This window comes from Poecilia formosa, unplaced genomic scaffold, assembly GCF_000485575.1.
Source record: "Poecilia formosa unplaced genomic scaffold, Poecilia_formosa-5.1.2 Scaffold698, whole genome shotgun sequence".
Taxonomy (NCBI): Eukaryota; Metazoa; Chordata; class Actinopteri; order Cyprinodontiformes; family Poeciliidae; genus Poecilia; species Poecilia formosa.
Genome location: NW_006800637.1, coordinates 95227 through 104822, shown reverse-complemented (window position 1 = coordinate 104822; position 9596 = coordinate 95227). Strand labels below are relative to the sequence as shown.

General features: G+C 40.0%; 1 protein-coding gene across 1 annotated transcript in view; it reads right to left on the bottom strand.

The window, feature by feature from the left end:
- Positions 1-9596, bottom strand: part of LOC103130943 (stonustoxin subunit alpha-like) — a 35577-nt gene that overhangs the window by 23503 nt on the left and 2478 nt on the right. Inside the window, exons 3-5 of the mRNA XM_007542474.2 lie at positions 9421-9547; positions 9286-9344; positions 7652-7704 (exon numbers count right to left, since the gene is read on the bottom strand). The gene's annotated coding sequence lies outside the window, so the exon portion shown is untranslated. The remainder of the gene's footprint in view (positions 1-7651; positions 7705-9285; positions 9345-9420; positions 9548-9596) is intronic.

Below are 9596 nucleotides of genomic sequence, written 5' to 3'. Positions count from 1 at the left end.
CTGATCGAGGGAGAAACTGACCTGAGAGAATCATGGCCAGAATGAAAACCAGACAACCCCGATGCCAATTACAACGGCTGAGTGAAGTACCATCAGAAAGTCTCATTGAAGATGTGAATGCAGCATTGAGAATGATCCCTACCAACCATATATGATATATTACGGTAGCCACCCGGGAAAGTGTGATATGAGCATGACCAATCACAAGAAAGATTCTCAGTTGTGTCATGTATCACATGTGCATGTTGCAGCAGATATTAGAGTAAATATTTTCGTTACGGAATTTCCCTGCGGAGCTTCGTGTTGTATCGACGGAGTAGCGGTGCGAGAGAGAGAAATCGCGCATAAAATTATGGAAATGTGTATTGTAGTGGCGATTGTTTGTCAAACCAAACATCCAACAAAAGTTCCATTAAGCCACTGAGACACTGGGGTCAAGTTTTTCAACGCAGGCAAAAGAAGGTTCAATATTCAAACTTGTAAATTGTTCTTCATGATTTATTTTCACATCTTTGCAAAAAACAATTACAGAGTCCAAACTTCCTTTTGTTTTCTCTGCTGCCTCTCTTGCACAGGTAAAAACCATCGGCCCCAAACCCAAATGCCTCTTGGTCCTTTACCAGGCCCCTACATTTACAGAAAGTGGACCAACCCACATCACTTCCTGTTTACTTAGAAAATAAATAAGAAAACAAAAGATAAATAAAATCAACAATTATTAACTTACAAATAAGTTCTGTAAATAATACAAAAAATATACATTTAAGAATAAACTAACAAAATTCAAATGGATAAAGAAAAATAAAGAATAAATAGCTCCAACAGTCTAAAACAATCCACCAGACTGACAAAGGGTCCCAGAAGTACGGAGCCCTCCACGGGACATGGGGATTTTTTTTTCTTTTCCGTTCCCTCGCAATAACCTACTGATCAGTTCAAGCAGCATAATTGATACTGTAAGCCTTTCTTACAGTGGCCGCCGTACGTTCTGCTTTAATACAAGCTTATAAGGTTTTTCCATGAATGTTAATATCTTGTTGTGAAATATCAGACGATTTTTATCATTTTCTTTAGTATAGAAAGGCACCACAAACCTATAAACAGAAACGTTCCGTAAGTAGGAAAGAAATAAAAGTACATCCAAACTATTTGGAATATTTCTGAGTTATTATCGCGGGGTAATCAGTCATCTCACAGTTTTGATTGTCTCTATTGTGTTCGTAGTCTGAATGGTTTAAAGGGCTGCTTTCAGTTCCATCTGAGCCTTAACAGACATAAACATGCAGTAAATAAATTGATTTTCAATCAGTTTTTTGCACCAAAGAGTTAATAATAATAAACCCATTTTCACTGAGGCTCTATAAGAGCCACGTGAATGAAATAAGTAATTATTGACCTGACAGGAGCAGCGGCTTTGACACCTGGTGGTGGGCGTGTCGATGTGGGCATAACGTCATCAAGTATGAATGGGAAGGTGACGCTGCTGGCTGTGTGTGTGAGGCAGCGGGTGGTCAATCCTTGCAAAGTTTGGAACATGATAATCAAAATGGAATAAATCGATAATTGTGACCGAACAAAGGAGAAGCTTGGAGCTGATTGATACACGGACAGATGAGATTCCCCGAGTTAATCCAGTGCGGCCCTCTACCACCATTAGTTTGCTGTGTTTTATAATAATAAAACGTGTTTATTATTATTAATGCTTTGGTGCAGAAAACTGATTGAAAAATCTATTTATTTACTGCATGTTTATGTCTCTAAAGGCTCAGATGGAACGGCACTGAAAGCAGAACTTTAAACCATTCAGACACGAACACAATGGAGACACAATCAGATGACTGATGACCTGCGATAATAACTCAATAGTCCATGGAAAAACCTTATAAGCTGGTATTAAAGCAGAAAGTACAGCGGCCACCGTAAGAAAGGCTTACAGTATCAATTATGCCGCATGAACTGATCAGTTTATTGCGAGACAACGCAAAAGAAAAAAAATCCCCATGTCCCCTGAAGGGCTTGTCGAGAAAACTGGCCTGGGAGTGTGAGATCTCTCTAGGTACACGCAGAAAACGGAGTACGGGCCTGGGAGACAACAGTGACTTTGTATGATGATTTAATGATGATTAAAGAAATGAAATATAGATTGCATATGTGTGCAATGATTGAAATAATTATAACGTACATATGTGTGTAATAGAGAGATGATTGGTGTATTGTAATCACAATGTCTGTAACGTATAGTTGAAAATATACTCTGTATTCATGATCTGTAGTAACGGTGACAGCTTAATTGTTGTTGTATTTTGAGCTGATTGGGTTTCATGATATTATAAGAAGACTGTGGATTTGAGTACAATGAACTGTGTCACAGGCAGTACACTAAGCTGGGCGGAGGTCCCAGAACATCTCCAAAAAAGGCAATAACTGCCAAATAGCCAACAGGAGAAAAAGAGAAGTATCGGACAAGAGTTGCAGCAGTCAGACAAGAAAATTTTGGGTATTTCCAAATTCAGGGTGGAGCAGAGTTGGAGAGGATGGGTACTTTCCGATGAAATAATAGGGAGGGGTGAGTCATGAGACCTCTCCCACACACAACCATGAACCAAGAGGGTTTAAAAGCCAGCAAGCTGGGGAGGAAACTGTTCTTAGTCTGCGGCGTAGAAGAGGAGACCACGAAAGGGCGCAGACAGAAGATCAGCAGAGGACCACACCCTGGGACCGAGGGAGAGTTGAAACTTCGCGCCGCAAAGAAAGGACAAGATCCATCAGCCCCCAGCTTCGGTTCCTGATTCGGCTGACCCCTCTGCCTCCACCCAACGATCCGTATTTACTGTGGCGGACTTGGAGAAAAGACAAAGGTCACTTAGTGATGAAGATCCCGTTCGTTTAATGGAAGACGGATTGATCAACTTTGCTTCTTTTCTGAAGAGAGAATTCTGCTCCGTCAGGACAGAGACTCTAACCAAGGACATCTGAGGACCTCAGCTGCCAAGATCAATTTGCCATCGGGTGTGAGTTGAACTGCCCCCCCCCCCCCCAAAAGCCTCGCTTAGTGGAACTGGTGACACAAATAGGATTAGGAAAGAGAGTAGGTTATGATTGATTTTAATTCGATTTTATATTGTCGTGAATTGTAATCTCTGAAAGAAACTCTGCTTGTTATTTACCCCTGCTAAAGCTTGCATAATAAATTACATGTCAAAAATTAATAGAATTTGTGGACATTGAAATTAATTGAGTCAGTTTGATTAATTAAGGGTTCTCCTGATAATTAGTAAAGTTAACATACATGATTCCAGAGATGTGGTGGCTTCATACTTTCCTTTGGTGAGTGTAAAATAATGGCCCTGGGACTTAGATCTAAGTCACTAAATCCAATCTAGCCGATAACAAGTGCACGTTATTTTCAGGAGAAAAGCTACCGTTAACAGGAGTGGTTGTTGAAGCTATGCGGCAGTGAGGGCTACTCTGTCGATTGTTTCTCAACTGAAAAGGGCCGTAACTTCTGGATCTGAAGGTAGTTAGAGCTAGACGAGTTTTCTCCGCCACCAGTTTAAACAGAGAATCTCCTGTATACCTATTTTAGGGTAAGACCCAGGTTTCAGGGATTTTCCGGACCTGTTAAACAGAGAGCTGGTCAGTAGTCAGTCGTTGGTGAGATTAAGGCGTGGCTGGCTATTGCAGAATAACGAACAGGCTCCATACAGAAGACTGATATCTGAAGGCAGTGAACATGAGAGACATATAACCAGGTTATATTTGTACAAGCTAACGTTAGTCATATGAACGCTGCACAGCTATTGGCTAACTTAGGAGTTCTCAACGTGGGCGGTACCGCCCCCCAGGGGGCGTTCAGAGGACGGCAGGGGGCGCTGGGATGCCCTTAGGGGGCGTTTGGTCGAAGGTAAACTTTACATCTTAAATGCACAACAATGCCAGTTTAGACTTTGAGCAACTTGGTAAAACTGCATTGTGTAATATTAAATCATGCTTGGCTGCAACTGTATCGATGGCAGCTCTCCTTCTATTCAGTGTTTGTTAGCTTCTGTTAGCTTCTTGGCGCAGCTCCGTTCTGCTGCTACTGGTAGCTAAAATCACCTCACTGTGTAGCCCTCTGAAAAATGAACCATTTAAATAAAGAAATCCCTCCATTGGTGACACCACGATAGAGATCGTTCATTTTAACACCGGTGCTGTGGTCCGGTATGAAACGGGGCTGACAGAACAACACAGCACTTTTAAATTTCAATAATCAGACTGCAGAAATTATTTCCGTTGTTTCAAAAGGTTTGTGTCAGTCTGCCTTTTCCCCATCGATACGCTTCCCGACCGCCCTGCACCTTAAGGGGTTAAAAAAAAAAAAGACGCACACATTGCGCAAAACTCTAAAACAGGAGAAGCGGGACATAAAACGGAGCGACGAACTAGATGTGAATTATGGCATAAAAACAGAGAATCCGACGCTGAACAGTGAAAAATCAACACATGATGTGAAACATGACGATTAGGAGGCGCAGCAGGTGATGAGTGAAGATTAATGATGGTCAATAAACGATAAAATAAATCTAGTAACAGGAAATAAACTAAAGTGGACATAACAATAAACCAAGAGAGGATAATTACTAATCAAAGGAAACTAAATGGAAATGAATGAAGAACAAAATGCAAGAATAAACTAAGAAACTAAAGTAAATACAGAGGAATAAACTGGTATGGCAAGACCTTTCGAGCAATAATTAATACAGAGGACTGTATGGCAAGAATAAACAGACACTATTTCCAGATAAAAGGTAAAATAATATTGTTGAAGTGCCATGGGTTTGTTGAGACCACATCTAGTACTGAGAATAAATATCTTACAGACCATAACAGTGAAGAACTGATCACTTATTTATGTTTTAATTAGATTTGATATATTTATTTCTTCAATATTATTTTTCATGTCAGTGTTAATGTCATGAGGCTGATGACTCCATGACACTTTCAATCTAACTCATTAGGATTTGATTAAGAACCAGATTTGTTCTTTGTAATTTCTGTCCAGTAAAACTATTAATCTATAATCAATAGACAGGTCTATATAGAGATATAATCCATGTTTCTGCCTCATATTTGTGTGGCATTAAAAGGACCTGGAACTTTAGTTTTTCCACGGAAAGCTCTGGTTTGCACACTAAATGCCATGTGGGTGAATAAATAACTATCAAATACTGAAAGCTGAGGTTGTTCTGGAAAAAAGAGCAAAAATTCAGAATCATTGCACATTTTTTGAGAATTTTACAGCAATAAAATGAGAAAATTACCAGGCGGCCCAGTTACAATTATGGTCTTTAGAGGGTTAACCAAAATACTTTTGCATATTACATAATTTTTCTACTCATTAGCATTATTTTGACATTTTAGTTTTCCAAAATTGGCCCAATTAAGCATGATTCAAGTGATGTAGTCCTCCACATCTAGCAGTTGTGGAGAAAATCATTAAAACCTGTTTCCTATAACACCACTTAGTGGTCAAATTTAACTACCGTATTTTCCGTACTATAAGGCGCACATAAAAACCTTCAATTTCCTCAAAAGCCGACAGTGAGCCTTATAATCCGGTGTCCCTTATATATGGACCAATATTGAGCCACAACAGGTCCAGCAACTACGGTAAGCAGACACCGACTTCATTTTCGCTCATAGAAGAAGAAGCGCGCGGTGCATGCTGGGATAGTTGTCACAACGCTGGTTTGTTAATAAAGTTTGACTGACCTATCTACCTACCGACCGTCCAGAATCAGGTCGTCTGCAGGTCATTTAGCACCAGGTTCTCCACCAACATGCTGTGAGCGAATGGAGAAGGGTGGCCATCGTCCGGCCCAGGAAGGCTCTCCTCGCCGACCGGAGTCGGATTGTTTTGTTGGCATTCTTTATGTCAACAAAGTGGCTTTAGATATTCATCCGGGGTGCTTCGTCTAGGGTTACCAAGGGACCAACCCCTATACATTTAAAGCTGGTGAGGGGTAAGAGAGACGGAGACTGCGGTGGTGTGTCGGTTGGTCTGTGTTACCCAGAAATCATTTGGGCACAATATAGCAGCACCAACACCGTGAGTGAAACAATGACTGGGGCAGCCGACTATATAAAGTACTAGGGGACCATTTCTTTAACACATCCATATTTGTAGAATACGGAACAAATCATGTCCCGTTTAGGTTCAATACGGGACGGGTGGGAAATCACTGTAGCGTCTATTCTATGCGCCTTATATATGAAAAAAGTTTTAAAATAGGCCATTCATTGAAGGTGCGCCTTATAGTGCAGAAAATACGGTAACTTTTTTACCAATCTTAGAGAATGCAATTTTGCATGTCTAATTTTTTAATTTCATCGAGTTTAAATGTCAAACGTGAGAAATATGACCTCAGGGGTTTTGAACATCCCTAACTAGTTTGGTGAAAATCTGCCACGTCATTATGCAGGCTAACATTTTAGCCCATGTAACACACCTTGTCTCCAAAACTATATAAAAGTTAATACATCTTGACAAAATCTCATCCCTAATTAGGATCTGAATCTAAATTCCTGTTGTGTAATGAAACTTGGTGGAGATGCCCCCAATTAACCTTAATGCTGGCTAGCACTGAAATGTTTGATGCTTCATTACATAATTTTCTAAACTGTTCTGATTTTTTTCCATTTTGCTTTATTGTCTCAGTCAATAGATTTTATATACCAAGTTTCATGTCTGTCCAGTGATCAAAACTGGGTTTTGTCTTTGGTGAAGCACAGTAAAGATATAGGTAGGTGGAAATGGGTGCGGCCTGTGTCACATGATGCAGAATCATTTAACAGTTAATGTTGATTTTTAAAGTTCTTCTGTGACATTTTTTCAGGAGTTAATAGGCAAACTGCATTGTCCTTCGCAATAATTTCCCCCAGGTAGTGGAGGATATAATTCATTCTTCTTTTATCTGAATTGCAGTAAAGTTTCTGGTAAGTTTGTTGACTTAGACTGCCTTACAAATTTTCCAGCATTTCCTGGTACAGCTTGGTATGCCCGAGCCTTTTTAGAAAACGAATAATACAAATGAAAAATGTGTGTAATTACCATATGGCTGGTTTATTTTTCTTTTGCAGGCCTGGAGCCCTTTAAAAAGGGGGTAAGAGTTTCAGCGAGAGCAGCACTCTGATCATTTATAGCAACATTTTGCTTTCCTGCATCATTCCTTCTGACTGGTGAAAGCAGTCATCATCATTACTCTTTTCCTCAGGCAGAAATATTTGGATGCCCAGTAAACCTGATGTTTAGCATTCAGGCCAACTCAAGCAATGAAGAACATCTGTCAGGATGGAGGAAAGTTAAAGTAGCTGAGGAGAATTTGATCTTTTCAGGCTTTTGTTGCTTAGATAGTTTTAATGTTGCAAAAACTGCATAGCTAAAAAAAAAGTGCTAGAGAGTTTGGTTTCATTTGGCAAAGACCTTGTGGGACCATATAACTCCCAGATAGAAGATTACAATTAAAACTGTCATTGACATCTACTGAAGTATAACAGCTCACACATCTATACTGCCTTATTTTGCATGTAATGTAAAATGTTATGTCATATTTCTACTCATAATTGGTTATTGTAGAAAGGTTTTTATGTAAAGACTGTGGTTTCTTACCTGTTAGATGTAGGATGGATGCCGTCAAACGTTTTAACCCAAATTGTGACCGTCTGCAGATTAAAGGAATGGAATCATTTTAGGATCACCTGTAGCGACAACCTCTCTAACCTCCTTACAGAGGTTATAATGAGTTATAATCAGTCAATAAAGTTCATTTGTATAGCACACTTCAACAAATAGACAGTTCAAACTGCTTGACTTCATTAAAAAAAATTGTCATAAAAGACACCACACAGAAAACCAGTAAACGTTACATTGTGTCGAGTGTCATCGCTGCACATCAAAATGTTAGTCAAAGTTTAATTTTTATGGTTCAAAAGCAACACTAACCAGCTGGGTTTTAGTCTAGATTTAAAGTAACAGTATTTCTGCTGTTTTGCAGTTTTCTGGAAGTTTGATCCATATTTGTGATGTATAGAAGCTAAATGCAATTTCTACATGTTTGGTTTTGGTTCTGGGCGCAGAGCAGAACCAGAAACAAACAAACAAAACAACGAAGGCTGGATTGGTTTAAATGTTCCGTTAAAATGAGAACATTTTGTTGCTCAAAGCTGACATGTCAGAGTGTGACCTTTTTCTGCAATCAGCCTCTGTTGCATGATGATTTTTTCACTATGCATTAAAATTTAAATTTTTAACATAAATCACAAAGTGTCATGAAGTGTGTTTGGTGGTGGTGAGGAGAGACGCAGAGAACCCAGGTTATGGTGAAGATGATGAATTTAATGATGAGCTCAGTCAGTCCAAAACAGGCAGCACGGCAAAGAGACAGGCACACAGCCAAATACCGGTAGCAACTGAACACACAGGACTGAAAAACGAAAGCTAACGCCATCCAGGACTTCACAGTTCTACTGGAGCGAAACACAAGACGTGACACAAACGACACTGACTTACGACAATCACACGACGAGGATCCGACACAGACAAAGACAACAGGTGGGGTTAAATACACAGGGAAGGTAATCAGGGAACTGGATACAGCTGGGAGCAATCAACAGGGAAGACACAGAGACAGACTCACAGGACTACACAGAAACTCAAAAATAAACACACAGAAACACGGAACATGACACAAAGGATGAGACAGGAAAACCCCTTTTACACTAAAAAAGATTAAATTAAAATCACAATCTGAATAATGTTTATGTGAGATATAGCTATAGGGTTTGAGCCAGGTGATGGTTTGGCGATGCACATTTCAGGTGTCACATCATTTTAAATCATTTTATATAAGAGTGAATCCAAGATGGAGGCTGTAAAAACCTGAACATCACAACTGGATGAGTTTTAATACTTTTAAAATAAGAGATTTTTCATCACCAGGCCATTAACAGAGAAAATGTATGCCTGATGCATATTTGTGTTTTCACACCAATGACATTGCTGATTATTTAGTAATACATTTTTTCAAACAAAAATGAGGAAGACACCCTGCCAGCATGTCTCCTTTTCCCCATGTGCGGAAAAGGAGGGCAGACCATATGGGTCCCATATGGGTTTGTCCATTTAGGGCCCATGTGGGCTGTGGCCCTACATGGGCAAACCCATGTGGGACCCATATATCAGCCCTCCTTTCCCCCACATGGGTCCCACCTAGGCATGCTGGCTGGGCAGAAACTAGAACAAACCTTTGTTGGCTTCTCTCTGCTCAGTCCAGTGGTTAAACTCTGCAGTTTGTATTCACTCACTAAAAATATTAATAGAGAAAGCATTAGAGAACAGAAATCTATATCAAACATGTTGAACCCAGTGAAGATACATACCACTCAGGTTGAAGTGCAGCAGAAAGTGAGGGAGGGCGGGAAGAACTTGCTGAATTTTCTCTGCTTTTATGCACATCCGTAGGCCCACCCAGTTCCCCTCAAAAATGAAACCAAAACCATCCAGGTCCTGAGAAAATGCACACACACACACACACACACACACACACACACACACA